Source organism: Bos mutus, chromosome 4 (genome assembly GCF_027580195.1).
Source record: "Bos mutus isolate GX-2022 chromosome 4, NWIPB_WYAK_1.1, whole genome shotgun sequence".
Classification (NCBI taxonomy): Eukaryota; Metazoa; Chordata; class Mammalia; order Artiodactyla; family Bovidae; genus Bos; species Bos mutus.
The window spans coordinates 41401193-41419187 of NC_091620.1; the positions used below are offsets into that span (position 1 = coordinate 41401193).

The 17995-nt window shown below is 43.0% G+C and overlaps 1 protein-coding gene across 1 annotated transcript in view; it reads left to right on the plus strand.

The window, feature by feature from the left end:
- The window catches only part of HECW1 (HECT, C2 and WW domain containing E3 ubiquitin protein ligase 1), a 270983-nt gene that overhangs the window by 51577 nt on the left and 201411 nt on the right, over positions 1 to 17995 (plus strand). The window lies entirely within an intron of this gene.

Here is a 17995-nt window from a genome sequence, read left to right on the forward strand (position 1 = left end):
TACATCCCACTTTTTGTTAGAGAAATATCAGGCTTCACTAGATAACCAGATGTTTCTAATAGACTCACACATAATTGGGCTTCCCAGGTGGCGTTAGTGGTAAAGAACCCACCTGCCAACAGAGGAGACATAAGAGATGCAGGTTCGATCCCTGACTTGGGAAGGTCCCCTTGAGGAGGATGTGGCAACCCATTCCAGTATTCTTGCCTGGAGAATCCCATGGACAGAGGAGCCTGGCGGGCTACAGTCTGTAGGGTCGTAAAGAGTCAGACACAACTGAAGTGATTTAGCACACACGCATAATTGCAGTGAATAAAAGTCTCTCTTAGGAATACATCTTTAAAATTCCATGATGTTAAATATTTAAATTACTGTATGTTTAAATTTTTTAGGCTTAAGGTAAATTTCTGGAATAGAATTTAAAGTTTTAGACTGATTTTAGTCATAGAATTAGAAAATGATAGGCCTAGAAAAGACTAGAATCTCTGGTCCTTTTCTTCTTTTCTTTATATAAATGAGGAAAGTGTAATTTTACCGAGGAATTTAAGTGATATACCTAGGGTCACACGGTTAGCTAGCTGCAGATTGGAGATTTAAATCACACTGTTTCCTACCTGGTGGCTCTGTTGAGTACTCTGGTGATAAATGCTGTCTTTTCATAAATTACAGTCTGGTTTTATCTTTGTGTTGCTTCTTACCTTAGTTCTCAATTCATCAGATGAGGCTAACTGAAATCTTACAAATGGCATTCCTTTTCCTTTCATATAAATTAAAAATGACGGACTGGGGAAAGTTGAACAGAAACCACTGAGGACTTTGTAAGTAGAGTATCACTTTTACTTACTACTGTAAGTAAAAAAAGATTTGAGGGTTTTTTCCCCTATGTAAAAAGAAAGAGAAATTGAATGAGAAATGAAATAAGAATGATTTAGAAAGAACCTCAGCTCCAAAAGACACCATTTGCTGTTTCACAAATCATTTTTTCCATGTGCTAAAGATGTCTGTGTTGAGTCCTCAGTGGGGGCAGTAAGACAAACAGGCTTGGGAACCAGGAGCCTGTCTGCCTCCATCCTGGGGGTGGACAGGGCTTTCCAGGGCTTCCCATGAGGGGACACACAGCAGGCGGGGCAGGGAGAAGAGAGGAGGGACCAGCTACACTGTTCACTGGCTCTACCATTTCTCCCTGCACTCACCCTGTCTACTTATATGTGATGTTTGTCACTTTATGGGGTGGGTCAGAACTCTTAAGTGTGATAATCTGAGGACATATCCCCAGAGTGGTGAGCCCAACTTCCAGCTCCATCTGTAAGGACCATCCCCCAAAGAGGGGAGCCAGTTGTCCAGGCAGGAGGAGCAACAGAATAGAAGCAGTGAAACTGGAGCTGAATATCGAGGTGGACAAAGCAAGAAGGCTTTGAACACACAACAGAGAAGAGAGAGGCTGAAGGCAGAGTCTAGCTGATTCGGGAAGAGCCCTCCAGTCAGGCTTGGCCGGTTTCCGCCACAGCACAGTGAGTCAAGTGATGGGGCAGCTTCTCCCAGATGCCTGAATCCCTCAGCCAAGATGGGTTTTGCCCAGGGATGGGACTGGCCTGCTGGCTCAAGGCTGGAACGAGACGGGAGAGCTCCTCACCTTCTGCTCAGGTGGGCTGCTATGGGTGTGTCCAGCCCTGGAATTCCAGTGAATTCTTATCTTCCGGGAAGTCCTTTTTGGAGGAAGCTCTCTGGGGCATTTGGCTTCTCTGAACTCAGCCTACTGGAAACTCCGGTTTTAACCTGCTCCTCAGACTAATGCAAAATGTGATCTACATCATCAGAGAGGTATACAACCTAAGCCTGAAAAAATAAAAGGTGCCAGGTACCTGGAAAACTGCCTAAGATTACACTGAGGAAAAGCCCTCTTTGAGATGAGATCAGTTTGTCACCTGGCTTAGGCTTTCCAGGGGATGTGACATCAGAGACAAGGGCTCAGGTCTGAGGAGAGGAAACAGCAGGTTGTTTGACAGGCATGTTAAGGAGCTGGCCTGCTTCTGAGTCAGCACTGGCCCCACCGCGTTATCCCTTGTCTGCTCCGTGGCTTATGCTTAAAATGCAGACATCTGGAAACACTCTGACATGTTACTGTTCTTCTCTTATCTTCTCCAAGGTGACTTTCTTGTATAAATCAGTAGACACTTGGGTTGACACTTTAATGTACTTTCCATACACAACTGTTGTTTCTTTTCTTAATCCAAGAGCCTGACCTCCAAGCCCATGTGATGCCAGGAGTGGAGAGTAATCTTCCCACTGCCTCATTAGTGATGAGTCCTATGGCAGAAGGGAGGATGTACTTTCCTGCAAGACAGCCTTTTAACGTGCAGTTGGGTTTTGTGATAGTTAAACTCCCGGTGGCCTTTATTATTCTGTACCATGGTGCATTCTTCAAAGGCGATTTACTTGTATTGTTCTAATCGATTCACGGCATATTGGTGAGACAGTTGGGAAGGGTCTTTTTGGTTAAGTGACCACTGGCTATGTGGTTGTGGAGCTGAATTTAATCTAGCCTTTGCTTTCTGAACTCAGTTTAGTTTTTGAACTTTGCCTTTGCATTTGGTCTGTGGACTTAAGCTCACTGTTTCTAAAGGGAAGTGCTATTCAATTTTTCCAAAATCAGCTTGCCATTTTTAAACTGAGGATTGCTGGTGCCGCCCTGATCTCTTATGAAGAGTTGTTTCTCTATGGCCATTCTATCATGTCCCAGTTTTGGCGGCTGGAAGTCCAAATCAAGGTGTTCACAGGATTGGTTTCTTTTGATGCCTCTCTTCTTGGCTTGCAGACTACTGTCTTCTCATTGTGTACAAAAATGGCCTTTTCTCTAAGTGCCTGAATCCTTGGCATCTCTTCTTGTTCTTGTAAGGACACCAGTCCTCTTGGATCAGGACCCAACTCTAAAGCCCTCATTTAACATTAATTACCTCTCTAAAGGCACAGTCTCCAAATACAGGGAGTTAGGATTTAAACAAATGAATTTGGTGGGGGGACACAAGTCAGTCCATAACAGAGACCCACTGTCTCCTTGGGCTGACTTGACAAAGTCTACCCCAGCCATCTGCTGCACAGTCCCTGTGTTCCAGCAGTAATAGTCCATCTGTCTATCTGGTAACTGTGATTATACACACACACACACAAAGGATTTGATTCTTATTTTCTGGGACTCTTTAATGAAACAACACTGGAGAAGACCCCTGATCTAAAAGAACCAGTCCTGTCTCCCCTAGTCATACACACACACACACACACACACACACACACACACACACTCGCTTCCCAGGTGGCTCTAGTGGTAAAAAAAAGAAAAAAAACAGCCGCCAATGCAAGAGATGTAAGAGATGCTGATTCAGTCCCTGGTTCAGGAAGATCCCCAGGAGGAATGCATGGCAACCCTCTCAGTATTCTTGCCTGGAGAATCCCATGGACAGAGGAGCCTGGTAGGCTACAGTCCACAGGGTCACAAAGAATCAGACACAACTGAAGCAGCTTAGCACACATGCAGGCATATACACATATATGTATATATTCAGTTACATATATTGTTTTTCTTTACATGAACTTGATCATTTCTATACAATCCAATAAACCAACTTTATACTCATCCATTATAATACTAACCATGAAACGCTAGAGATTTTTAGAACTACAATGAAGACCAAAATAAGTATAAAAGGTATCACCATTTTTAACATTAAAAAAATACACAAATAGTATATCCTCCTTGGAAATACTTATAAACAAAGAGGAAAATATCACTTGTAATTCCACCACTCAAAAGAGCCTCAGGAACTTGTCGAAAGGAAGGGCTTTTGATTGCCTCTGGCCTTGGAGCCGGCTTTTGCAGTAAGATTAACAAGTGTCCTGGGGAGAGGGTGGCCAGCCAGCCCCTGGGCTCCATGGGCCTCAGAGCCAGTCAGCACTGCGGCTTTTACACAGAAAGTGCCTGATAAATGGCCGTCAGATTGACGACAGTCTAGCCAAACATTCTGGTTTTCAAATTCTAAATGGCCTTTCTATAAAAAGTTTGCTTTTTTTTTTTTTTAACATTTCACTGAGGGATAAGAAATCTCAAATTACAAAGATGCTGACTCCAGATTTGCACCTTTCAACTCAAGTGTTCAACTCAGCAGTCACACTCTGGGAAAAGCACTCCTTCAGGGAAAGAGTCTGAGAGAAAGTAAGTAAATTAAACCTGACCCACAAGCAGAGTGATGAAGGCAGTGTGTCGAGCACCAGTAGGTCAGAGATACCTGGGATTGGCAAGGAGGGTCCAAGTTCTCCCCTACTTCAAGCAGGAAAATAGCCCCCAGCCACACTGGTTGAGATGCTGGCCAGAGAGAGAAGCACAGCCCAGGTGGTCTCCTCCCCACACCCAGAGGGCTGCCTTCCACTGGCCACTTCCACACCAGCCACTTTTCAGACATAATTAAAAGTTCCATGGTTATCCTGTACAATAAATTGACATCAGGGCTTTTGCCTTTCTTGGTCTATGCAGAAAGCAAAGTTCAGGTTGATTAACAGGCAGATTAACTCTACTCTTTTAATTTCTTTGGTTCAAAACACATGATCTGCAAGACTGACCCGAGGAGCCGAGCCCTCAAATGTGCTTACTCCAAAGTTTGTTGCTGCCCCTACCCCTCGCAATAATTAATCTTGGGTCTAGTAGATCATTAGGTCTGACCCCTTTCAACCACCTGAACTGAGCCCAGGATTTAAGGTTGCATTGGGCTGCCTGGGGAGGAAGACAGGGTCCCCACTTTTAGATTAGGGCTCTTCTCCAGGGCTTTTTCATTAAGCAGTCCCAAAACTCAGAAGCCAGTCCTTGCATCTTAATCACAGAGGTAGATCTTTTTTCTCCTTTGGAGTTTGTCTGTGTTGCTCTTAACAGAGGGACCAGAAGCCCTTAAATGAGTAAAGTCCTCAGGCATGTGAGGGTGTAAAGGCTCTGTCTGTGCTCAGCCAAGGGTAAGTCAGAATTATCAGGCAGCGCTAGGACTGAGAGCAGAGTCTGACCCCTAGAGTTTTTTATACCTCCCCCAGGGCTGTGGACAGTTTCCCTGCCCATGTTCTTGACCACAACTAACTTTGACGAAAATGGCTGCTCTGTCAGAACCTAAAGAGGACTGCATTTCAGAGGAGGTTAGTATAATCTTAGCACTAATACTTCAGTTTAGGGGTTCAGGTATTTGTGCACCCAAATAGATGCATGTGCACATAGCCACTACCGGGTTATTTTAAAGACTCCCTGAGTTTCATTGGAGCCTCTCTAATTTTTCAAACAACTGTATGGTTTGTGTGTGTTACACTTTCAAATGACAAAAAAAAAAATCTTGCTTGCTTAAAATTGTCAACATTAACCTAATATTTTTTTCTTAAACTATTTGAAACTATTATTCTTTTTTCTTTCTAGACCCTTTCTAGCAATTGTAAGTTTCTTTAATTGCCTTTTTCTAAAGGCTTAGCCAAAATGAGGTGATTTTGCTTTCTTAGGGCATAATGACTACTGGTGAGGAGAAATAAGGAGGTTTTCTCAACTGGGAGACTAACATTTCAAAGAGTTGTTTATAACCTGAAACAACCATGTGGTTTATGGGTAGAGTTCTCTCAGATAACCTGCCTTAGGAAGATTCTGCATTGTGCCCTCAGACGTCCCAAATTTGCCTTTTTGAAACACTTCAAGCTGAAAAGAAAGGTATGGATAACCTCCATTCCAGATGCAGGACTTGGGGGTAATTATTGCTTATTTGGAGGGAGGGATGCGCATGCACAAATACGCTGTCCACTTCATTGAACATTAGTTCACTTTGTTGAACTAATAGGAACAAGAAGTGATGATCACACTGAAATCAAACAAAACTGGATTCAAATCTCTGCTGTCTGACTTACTAGCTGTGGGCATTTGAAGGGCAGGAAAGGCGCTTTTTCAAGCCAACAGCATACCCAACCCCAACAGTTATTTGGCATTTTTTGCCTTATTCCTTTGCACACTCAATTCCCACTCTTAAAATCTTTTCTTGAATAATGTAGGAAAATAATGGAATAAAGTAATGTATAGTATCATTTTCCCATATTTTTTCTTCTTACTTGGGCTGCACAAATTAAAATGGGACTAACACTTTTCTCATTCATTTAACAAGAGTTTGTTGCCAAATATTAGAGAAAATACCCCACTGCTCTGTATTTCCTAAACAGTAAAATAGAGATGCCAGGAAATGAATTTATACTCCTGACCATCAGAATTACTCATGTAGAATTAAGGTCCAGATGTGGTAGTTATGAGTCCTGAGTTTTATCCTCTACAAGTTTAATCCTGAATAAAGGCATGAACAAAAATCAGTGACCACTGTTCTTATTATCCATAATTGTACTATAAAATGCAGCTAAGAGATAATTCTGTTGTATTTCTTGATGGCTTCCGTATTCATATTAAAGAGACAATCTCTCCCACATTCTGGCCTCTCAGTTCCTATGGCCAACCTTCCTCAGCCATTGACTCCCACGGTTCTGGTCTAGGTCTTCCCAACACGAGTGGCTGCATCACTTCCGAATTCTCAGATCCCAGTATACCACTCTTAGACCATCCTCTCCCCGCTTTGCAGCTCACTGGCCTGCCTCAAATCTGTTGATCTTAACTACATGATCACACACATGTTTCACCTCCCTCTTTAGCCTTATCACTGACCCATTCATCTCTTTGTCACTCTCACCTGGCAAAGTCCAGCCATGGTTAAACCCAATTTTGCCCACCCTTGTTCTAGGAAGTAAAAGAATTTTTATAACCACAAATCTCAAGAGCCCTTTAGCACTCCCAAGGAGCACTCAACTTTTCCTACACTCAAAGAAAGCTATTTCATATTTTCTTCTTTTTCCTCAAATCTATAGCACCTGCCCCCTCTCCACCATGATGACCCGCTTTCCTTCGCTGAGAAAATAGAGGCCATCAGACCCCGATCAGCTTGCCTGCACACAGCCCACTGCACTAGCCTGCCTGAACGCGGGCTCACAAGCTCTGTTCCTTCTCATTCCCACTGTCCCGGGTCAAACTGTCAATTTATACATAGGATGCTAGCTCATCTTGCCTTCTAAGAAACTCTGATCCTGAGATTAGCATCTGTCTCCTGCATAGCCAATTCTCCTCTCTGTTGGAACTTTGTCAGCTCATCACATAATGTTTCTGCTCAAAATTGGCTTTTCTGTTCAACATTCTTTCCATAACCTTCCAGTCCTAGGCGGCCTGCCCCCGCCTACTGCTGCCCCTCCTTTTCCACCTATTTCTAGTATCACTGGTTGTCTTTCCCACCCTTGAGTTCAGCAAGCCAGTCTGCTCTTAGGGTCTTTGTTCTTCATGTGAGGAGCATGTCCCCCAGATATTGAAATGGCTTACTGCATCTTTTCATTTAGGATTTTTCTCAACGTCACCTTCTCAGTGGTCTCTGTAAGCACCCAATGTAAAAGAGTCTCCACACACGTACAGGCACTCTCCAGGCGCCATCGTGCTTTGTTTTCATTCATGGTGTTCATGGTGCAATTTCTGTGTGTTTAGTCCCCCTATTAAAGTATAACCTCTAAGGTCAAGGATGCATTTGCCTGTCCTATTCAGAGCTGGTTCCCAGCACCAGCTAGAATAATACCTGGCATGTGGCAGGCCATCCATAAAACACTTGTACCCAATAGGTATGGTTTGAGGCCCTGGCTTGGCCTTTTAACTTGGTGGCCTTTAACTTCTCTGAGGGAGGCTCCATTTCTGAATCTACAGCAGTATAGAGGGATGATAAAAATAGGATCTGTTTCATTGGACTGTTAGAAGGTTATATGAGGATGAGATGAAGTGATGCCAGGGATGTTCTCAGCACTGGCCCAGCATGTAGTGAGGATACAGTAAGAATTGATTGGTATTATGAGTCTCATGAGCAAATCCTGTTTCTTTGTGGGTCTCCTCCGGCTCTCTGGTTGCAAAAATACATAGATTTCAGTATCAGTATCATATAGAGAAGCTGAATGCATATTTGGACAATATACAGAAAAATTAAAAGTGCCAAAAATAATGAGTTTGTACCTGTAAGAATGGGTTTAATCCCTTCATTCAGGGTATTTTAAGAGGAAATCACTGTCCCATAAAAAGTACCTGTGAGATGGATGGAGAATAGTTCAAAATGGTGGCTGAACTGTGGATTGTAGTTTAATAAATATTTGTGAGAGAAGAACTAGACCAGAAGTACTTCAGTTTACTTCTTATGCCCAAATAAGTCTGTTGATTAGAGACATTGTCTTAGAAGATCACAATGTAGGCAACCAGAGAGTGGGCCTGGGCTTCCCACACAGCCCTTGGAAAGGCAGAGAGGAGAGATAACAGGTTCTTGATGCTGACCAGTATTTAATGAAAGAGTAAGAACTCCCCTCCAGATATGAGATAAAGGGAGGTGCCCACTCATCACATCATTCAGCAAGTTGTAGGGAGGAGGAACCTCCACGATGTATCTAGGGGAGGGCAGCTGTTGCTGCCGTGGGGGTGTGAGGGCCCTGACGTGGCAGAGTACCTGGGCATCTGTGGACCTAAGTGGGCTTTTCTTAGTTTTTCATGGAAGATCTGTGTGCCATGTCATGGGACAGCAGACGTTGCCCTAGAGAGAGACACACATTTTGCTTAGAACCTAAACACATTTTTATATTTTAAAATACACCTCAGAAATTTTAAAGCAAGTCATTGAGGAGATAGTTTGTATGAAAGTAAAATCAATTTATAAGCATCTTTTCAGGAGCATCATTCATTTTTCAAGGAGTAAATATTGTCGCAGTCTCACTACACACTCCTGTAGCTGAACCATGCACATCCCTCCCCGGGTGAGCCCTCACATTGCCTGTTTAGTCAGAGGGAGTGGGTGGCTGCAAAGAGCTCTGTGCAAAATGCAGCCCTTGTCTTCCACTGATCAGACTGTCTGACCCAGATGGAAAGGCAGCTGACATACTTCCTATGATTTAATTTACCCAAAGCTTTGCAGTACGTTATTTTTTTTAATTGGAGGATAATTGCTTTACAATGTTATGTTGGTTTCTGCTGTACAACAATGCGAATCAGTCATAATTGTGTGTGTGTTTGTGTGTTTATATATATATATATATATATATATATATCCCTCTGCCTTGCTCCTCTCTCCATCCACATCCCACCCCTCTAGGTCATCACAAATATCATATATTAATGCATATATATGGAATCCAGAAAAAATAGTACTGATGAACCTATTTACAGGGGAAAAATGGAGATGCAGATGAAGAGAATGCACTTGTGGACACAGCAGAGGAAGGGGAGTGTAGGATAAATTGAAAATGTGGTATTGACATAAATACACTATCACGTGCAATACATTAATTTAATAGCTATTTTTAATAAGTAGAATTAAAGCAGGTTTTTTTTTCCCCCTTCAGCCACATAGATTTAGATACAAAGACCAAACTCTTGTCATTCTTCCATCCTTAGCTGGACTTACTGGCGATAAATGACAAAAACTAGGTCTGAAGGACAGTGATTTTGAGGAATTTTATAGTCTGTAAGAAAGTGATTCTAAATTCAGAGTACAAAGAAAGAGATCAGCCAAAGGAACTCCTCTCTTTTCCTCAACACCCTCTTCTAATCAGTCACCAAGTTCTCCCCTTTACTATCTAATGGTACAAGCCTCTCCTCTCCCCGCTGTCCTTCTAATCATATTGTCAAAACTCTCATCGGCTGCCTCCAGATGAGTTCTCTGCCTGTCTTGTGCTTTCTAAACTCAGGCTTCTCAGCCTGGGGCCCACCATGGACTTGATGACAAAAACTTGGCCTCTGTGCACCAGAGACAAATCAAATCTCAGAGACAGAGTTTTGGATGAAGGAGAAAAGATTAGCTTTATTGCTTTGCCAGGCAGAGAAGATCACAGCAGGCTCATGCCCCTCAAAAACTGTGTGTTCCAACCGAGGAGGATTTAGTGAGGAGTTTTAGAGTAATAGTTCAAAGGGTGGAGTTGCTGTTAAGATTAGGGTAAGTGCAGGGCCTGCACTCCTTTGATCTAGTATCAAGTAATCTCTTGATGAGCTTCTCTGGTTCCATTAGTCTGGCCTCAGGTAGTCTTTTCTAGAATGAAGAATGCTGACAATCTTCCATTTATTGAGGGTTTTAATTCTGTAAAGAGCTCAAAGATTTTGTTATGAGTATCCCTTGAGGCAGAACCAAGACCATGCTCTAAGGCTGCACTCTTGTTTCATGCAGCTATGCATGAAATTGTTTCATGTTGTTTCATGAAACAATAGGGCTTCCCTAGTGGCTCAGCTGGTAAAGACTCCGCCTGCAATGTGGGAGACCTGGGTTCCATCCTTGGCTGCTCCTGTTCCCTGTTGAGCCTCATAGCCATCAAAAATTAATTAAAATATCCCAAACATGACATGAATTGGACAAAGCTCAAGCTGGAATCAAGATTGCCAGGAAAAATATCAATAACCTCAGATATGCAGGGACTTCCCTTATGGCTCAACTGGTAAAGAATCTGCCTGCAATGTGGGAGACCTGGGTTTGATCCCTGCGTTGAAAAGATACCCTGGAGAAGGAAATGGCTACCCACTCCAGTATTCTGGCCTGGAGAATTCCATGGATTGTATAGTCCTGGGGTTGCAAAGGGTCAGACAGGACTGAGCGACTTTCACTTCACTTCACTTCACTTCGAATATACAGATGACACCACCCTTATGGCAGAAAATGAAGGGGAACTAAAGAGCATTTTGATGAAGGTGAAAGAAGAAAGTGAAAAGCTAGCTTAAAACTCAACATTCAGAAAACTAAGATCATGGCAATCAGTCCCATTACTTCATGGCAAATAGATGGTGAAACAATGGAAACAGAGACAGACTTTATTTTCTTAGGCTTCAAAATCACTGCCGATGGTGACTGTAGCCATGAAATTAAAAAATGCTTGCTCCTTGGAAGAAGAGTTGTGACAAACCTAGACAACATATTAAAAAACAGAATCATTTTGCCCACAAAGGTCTGTGTAGTCAAAGCTATGATTTTTCCAGTAGTCATGTATGGATGTGAGAGTTGAACTGTAAAGAAGGCTGAGCACTGAAGAATTGATGCTTTCGAAATGTGGTGCTGAGAAGACTCTTGAGAGTCCCTTACAGCAAGGAGATCAAACCAGTCAATCCTAAAGGAAATCAGTCCTGAATATTCATTGGAGGGACTGATGCTGAAGCTGAAGCCCCAGTACTTTAGCCACATGATGAGAAGAGCCGACTCCTTGGAAAAGACCCTGAGGCTGGGAAAGATTGAGGGCAGGAGGAGAAGTGGGTGACAGAGGATGAGATGGTTGGATGGATGGCATCATCGACTCAATGGACAAGAGTTTGAGCAAACTCCGGGAGATGGTGAAGGACAGGGAAGCCTGGTGTGCTGCAGTCCATGGGGTCACAAAGAGTCAGACACGACTGAGCAACTGAACAACAAAATATGACAAAACCAGCCCACATTTCTTGTCCCCTGCAGATTCTCATGGCCACCTCAAATTCTAGCTCAGGGATGTGGCAGGACTTGTGGCTCCCCAAACATCAGGCTGCTGTGCTTCTGCTTGCCTTTGCTACTGCAGTTCCCTCTGCCTGTGGCATCCTCCCCCATCCTCCCCATCCACCCTCCCCCACCCTCCCCTGCCTCATTTCCTCCTGTCCAGAGATACCCTGTTCAAAGGTCTTCAGCTTCCAGAGAAAGCCTTGGTCATGCCGCCTCCTGTGAAGTATTGAATCAATCAGTTGTCGAAGATTAATTTGTTAACAGAGGATGCCAAGTTCCTCCATGACTCTCCAGGGCCTCAGGAGTGATGATGGTGGGCAAACCTCTCCCTGTAACACTCACATCAGCCGCTGACACCTCTCTAACTGCACTTCTCCCCTTGTGCACTTTTGTGGCACCCTCTCCGACTTCCGTACCTCTGGCTTTTTATTATATTCTAGAAAGGTTTGACTATAGTAAAAGTATGACCTGTCAGTGCTTCAGCACACAAAACAGTTGCAGTTACAGAAGGAACATGGGGTCATAAAAGTATTGTTATTTAAAGGGACGTTATAAAGGACAGAAATGGTATGGACCTAACAGAAGCAGAAGATATTAAGAAGAGATGGCAAGAATACACAGAAGAACTGTACAAAAAAGATCTTCACGACCCAGATAATCACAATGGTGTGATCACTGACCTAGAGCCAGACATCCTGGAATGTGAAGTCAAGTGGGCCTTAGAAAGCATCACTACGAACAAAGCTAGTGGAGGTGATGGAATTCCAGTTGAGCTATTCCAAATCCTGAAAGATGATGCTGTGAAAGTGCTGCACTCAATATGCCAGCAAATTTGGAAAACTCAGCAGTGGCCAAAGGACTGGAAAAGGTCAGTTTTCATTCCAATCCCAAAGAAAGGCAATGCCAAAGAATGCTCAAACTACCGCACAATTGCACTCATCTCACATGCTAGTAAAATAATGCTCAAAATTCTCCAAGCCAAGCTTCAGCAATATGTGAACTGTGAACTTCCTGATGTTCAAGCTGGTTTTAGAAAAGGCAGAGGAACCAGAGATCAAATTGCCAACATCTGCTGGATCATGGAAAAAGCAAGAGAGTTCCAGAAAAACATCTATTTCTGCTTTATTGACTATGCCAAAGCCTTTGACTGTGTGGATCACAATAAACTGTGGAAAATTCTGAAAGAGATGGGAATACCAGACCGCCAGATCTGCCTCTTGAGAAATTTGTATGCAGGTCAGGAAGCAACAGTTAGAACTGGACATGGAACAACAGACTGGTTCCAAATAGGAAAAGGAGTTCGTCAAGGCTGTATATTGTCACCCTGTTTATTTAACTTCTATGCAGAGAAACATCATGAGAAACGCTGGACTGGAAGAAACACAAGCTGGAATCAAGATTGCCTGGAGAAATATCAATAACCTCAGATATGCAGATGACACCACCTTATGGCAGAAAGTGAAGAGGACCTAAAAAGCCTCTTGATGAAAGTGAAAGTGGAGAGTGAAAAAGTTGGCTTAAAGCTCAACATTCAGAAGACGAAGATTATGGCATCAGGTCCCATCACTTCATGGGAAATAGATGGGGAAACAGTGTAAACAGTGTCAGACTTTATTTTTCTGGGCTCCAAAATCATTACAGATGGTGACTGCAGCCATGAAATTAAAAGACACTTACTCCTTGGAAGGAAAGTTATGATAAACCTAGATAGCATATTGAAAAGCAGAGACGTTACTTTGCCAACAAAGGTCCATCTAGTCAAGGCTATGGTTTTTCCAGTGTTCATGTATGAATGTAAGAGTTGGACTGTGAAGAAAGCTGAGCACCGAAGAACTGATGCTTTTGAACTGTGGTGTTGGAGAATCCCTTGGACTGCAAGAAGATCCAACCAGTCCATTCTGAAGGAGATCAGCCCTGGGATTTCTTTGGAAGGAATGATGCTAAAGCTGAAACTCCAGTACTTTGGCTACCTCATGCAAAGAGTTGACTCATTGGAAAAGACTCTGATGCTGGGAGGGATTGGGGGCAGGAGGAGAAGGGGACGACAGAGGATGCGATGGCTGGATGGCATCACTGACTCGATGGACGTGAGTCTGAGTGAACTCCGGGAGTTGGTGATGGACAGGGAGGCCTGGCATGCTATGATCATGGGGTCAGACATGACTGAGCAAGTGATCTGATCTGATCTGATCTGATAATTTCAAGGAGACTAGGGAGATAAGTCTTACACATATGATACAAAATAATTATTCTATGTGCTGTATTATGAGAATTATCCACACACACGTATATACAAAAAGTTGGTAAACAGAATAAACTCATCTTTAGACAGGTTAGCTATATTTCCAAATAATTATATTATTTGGAATTATATATATTATATATATATTTCCAATTAATATATTTTTCTTTACCTCCAAACACCTTTCCAAGGGTTTTAAATTTAACACAATGAACTCAATAGCTCAATTAATCATGAGCTGCCAGTTTCTTGCCCCTACTAAGTGTCCTTTACAGACTAAAGTCTGTAAACACAAGGAATATTGTGCATTCTTGCCCGTGTGTGGATATGGGTGTGTATACACATGTACATGCCCTGGCTTGATCTGCAAAGCGGTTTTAGGCTTATAAAATAGAGGAGCATGTACTTTTAGCCAGTGCAGGATAGGACTCAGGTAAGTGTGCCTATGACAATTGCAGGCACATGTTTTACAGGGGCTGTGGTGGGGATTGATCTCTAAGTGTTCAAGTAGTTCTTGCTACAAAAGGAACAAGGCTGGTTGTATTGTTCACAGGTTCCAGGGTGATGAAAATTGAGCACAGTCACTCAGGAGAAACATAACTATTGTCAGTTCTAAGATCAGGCAGATGTTTCTCTCAAGGCAAAAGAATGTGTTGAAAATGAGCTCTGGATGACCAAGGAAACAAACTGAGGAAGGTTGTCTTAGTTTTCTGTTCAGCTTAGTTCAGTTCAGATGCTCAATTGTTTCTGACTCTTTGCCACCCCATGGACTGCAGCACACCAGGCTTCCCTGTCCGTCACCAACTCCTGGAGCTTGCTCAAAGTCATGTCCAGCAAGTCAATGATGCCCTCCAACCATCTCATCCTCTGTTGTCTCCTTCTTCAATCTTTCCCAGCATCAGGGTCTTTTCCAATGAGTCAGTTCTTTGCATCAGGTGGCCAAAGTATTGGAGTTTCATCTTCATCAGTCCTCCCAATGAATATTCAGGACTGATTTCCTTTAGGATTGACTGGTTTGATCTCCTTGCTGTAAGGGACTCTCAAGAGTCTTCTCCAACACCACAGTTCAAAAGCATCAATTCTTCGGAGCTCAGCTTTCTTTATGATCCATATCTCACATCTATACATGACTACTTGAAAAACCATAGCTTTGACTGACAGACTTTGGCCAGCAAAGTAATGTCTCTGCTTTTTAATATACTGTCTAGGTTTTTCATAGTTCTTCTTCCAAGGAGCAAGCATCTTTTAATTTCATGGCTGCAGTCACCATCTGTAGTGATTTTGGAGCCCAAGAAAATAAAGTCTGTCATTGTTTCCCCATCTATTTGCCATGAAGTGACAGAGCTTGATGCCATGATCTTAGTTTTCTGAATATTGAGTTTTAAGCCAGCTTTTCCACTCTTCTCTTTAACTTTCATCAAGAGGCTCTTTAGTTCCTCTTCACTTTCTGCCATAAAGGTGGTATCATCTGCATGTCTGAGGTTATTGATATTTCTCCCAGCAATCTTGATTCCAGCTTGTGCTTTATCCAGCCCGGCATTTAGCATGATGTACTCTCCATATAAGTTAAATAAGCAGGGTGACAATATACAGCACTTCCCCAGGCTGGCACTGCTCAGTACCAAACTGTTTCAGCTGGAAAGAGTTCTCCTCACTAGGAAAGGGAAAGCAGGCTGAACAGCTGCATTCTCCCAGGCTTTGAGGGCACTACACACAAAGATCTATCTTGGCTTTCACTGCACCCAAACCACCAATGTCAAAGATGGCTAGGAACAAGGAAGAAAAGCAGGATCTACCAATAGCTGCCATAAGGTGGGAGTAATTGTGGTTCACAATGACCAGCTCTATAAGCAAGCCCAGTGGCTTTTCCCAGTGAAGAAGGAACCAATGACCAGCACAGCTGTTGTGGAATTCCTGCAGATTTTAGCAGCTTTTGCCCCACAGATATTCTTGTTTGCTCATGCAAGCTACCTAAGTCCCTCCCTGCCCCTGCCAGAGCCTGGGAACCACAACAGGAGCTAGCCCGGGCCTCTGAGGATGCACAAGTGCAAGATGCCATCCTCCACACCCCATGGCTGACCATCATCATCACACATACACCTGGGGCTAGCGCCTCCAGCTATGCCCCTGCGTGCTGCCAGCCTAAGCTTTGTCGTCAGCCTGCACTGTGTGCGCACACTCGGGGAGACTGTGCAGCCACCGGACAGCACGACTAGCAGCCGCAGCCTCCAGCACTGCAGCTGCTTGTGGGCCCAAATCAGGCTCTGTCTTCCGTTACTGGCATGCACCAACTCTATCTGACATAGTCCCAGAAGTCCTAGCCAGGCAGAAAAGATAAATTAGAAGCATACAAATTGAAAAGAAGTAAAATCGTCTTGTTTGCGACAGTATGATCTTATAATGTATAGAAAACGCTAAAGATTACACCAAGAAACTGTTCAGACTAACCAATTAATTCAGTAAAGTTTCAGGCTTTTGGAGTAAAACTTACACAGTTAGCTCTTGGGTCTCCAGCTTGCTGACTGCAGATCTTGGGATTTGTCAGCCACCCTAAATATGTGACCCAATTCCATGTATGTGTGTGTGCGTATATATATATACACACACACACATATACATATACACACATAAATACACAGGCACACATTATACGAAATGAAAAAGCCCATTCACAAAAGGCCATATAGGATTTCATTTATATGAAATACCTGGAATATATAAATTCACAGAGATAGAAATAAAATTAGAGATTTCCTGGGGCTATGGGAGGAGAGGAGAGTGGGGTGAAACTGCTTGATGCATATAGGATATAGGGCCTTATTTTGAATTATTAAAATGCTTAGAAACTAGATAGTGAATGTGCTAAATACCACTGCATTGTTCATCAAATGGTCAGTTTCATGTTCTGTGAATTTCACCTCATAAACTATTTTTAATAAAACAGAAAGAAGTAAAAGTTATTACATACATACATACATGCCAGAGCAAAGATTAAAAATTCAAAAGCTTCCAGATAGCCAGGTCAGGTCAGTATCACATTCCATCAAATCTAAGGTGATCTTAAGGATGTTAAGGCCAATCATTGATTTTCACACTGCCAGGCTAGAGAAAGCTTTCCAGTTACAAATAGGATGCTTTGGTGGATAGCCACAACCTGATTGCTGAGCCCTAAAATGGAAAGCACTAGTGTGTTAGGATTGATGCACGTAGTCCCAGAGAGGAGGGCCAGGAAGATGCTGTGTTTCTCAACAGGATGGCAGTTTCTCAGCTTTAGTTGTTCCCTGGTAGATACTCTGATACTTTAAAAATCTGAAACCCACATTTTGTGTAAACCTTCTGATTTTTAAAAGTATGTTGAAAACTAATATTTTGAAAACTCAAATATAGTATGAGCCAAAGAAAATATGTCACCAGGCCATACAGCCTGCAGACTCACTGGTGCCCCAGCAGATGCCTTTTGTCAGATTTGAATCACTCAAGAGTGATAAGCCCACAGAGTAGAGTGAAGGCGCCTTGCAGATTGAGGGACCAGCCGATTAGATGACAGTCCTCTAGGCAAGGAAGTAAGATCTGCAGAAAAGTGGGTTGTTTGTCTTTAATAGAAGGTACAGGTTTGAATGCTGGAGGCGGGGGCTCCAGGGGCTAAGGCATTACAGAACCCACTTCTGGGGCTTGGAACTGGAATCAAGCCAGTTTCCGAGATAAGAGTTGGAGACATCTTTCCTTTACCATTTGAAAGAGGAAGACCCTTGATACTGATACTTCTCCAGGTATGGTCCCCCAGCAGCAAAAGCCTTACCTGAAACTTGAAGTACAGGCTCTCAGGCCTTCCCTAGGCCTACAGAATTAGACCTTCCATGGTGGGGCCCAGCAGTCTGTCTTGTATCAAGCCCTGTAGTGACTCTGAAGCAGCTCATGGTAGTGAACTTCTGCCCTAGAGCAAACAGAGTGACTCAGTCATTTTTTAGAATTTGATAGTGCTTGTCATGTGCCCACTTTCAGAGTAGTCTGTAGATACAGAAACTGTGTTCAAAAGAATAGCTAAAGAATCTAAAAGTCATCAGGGAAAATCTGCTATCTGATTACTCCTAGCTAGCATTCTCCTTCCCAGTATTTCTTACCCTTTTTAGGAAGCCAAATGCCTCACATCTCAAACATAGCAGTCCTTCGCCCCAATCGGATTTGCTCTTGG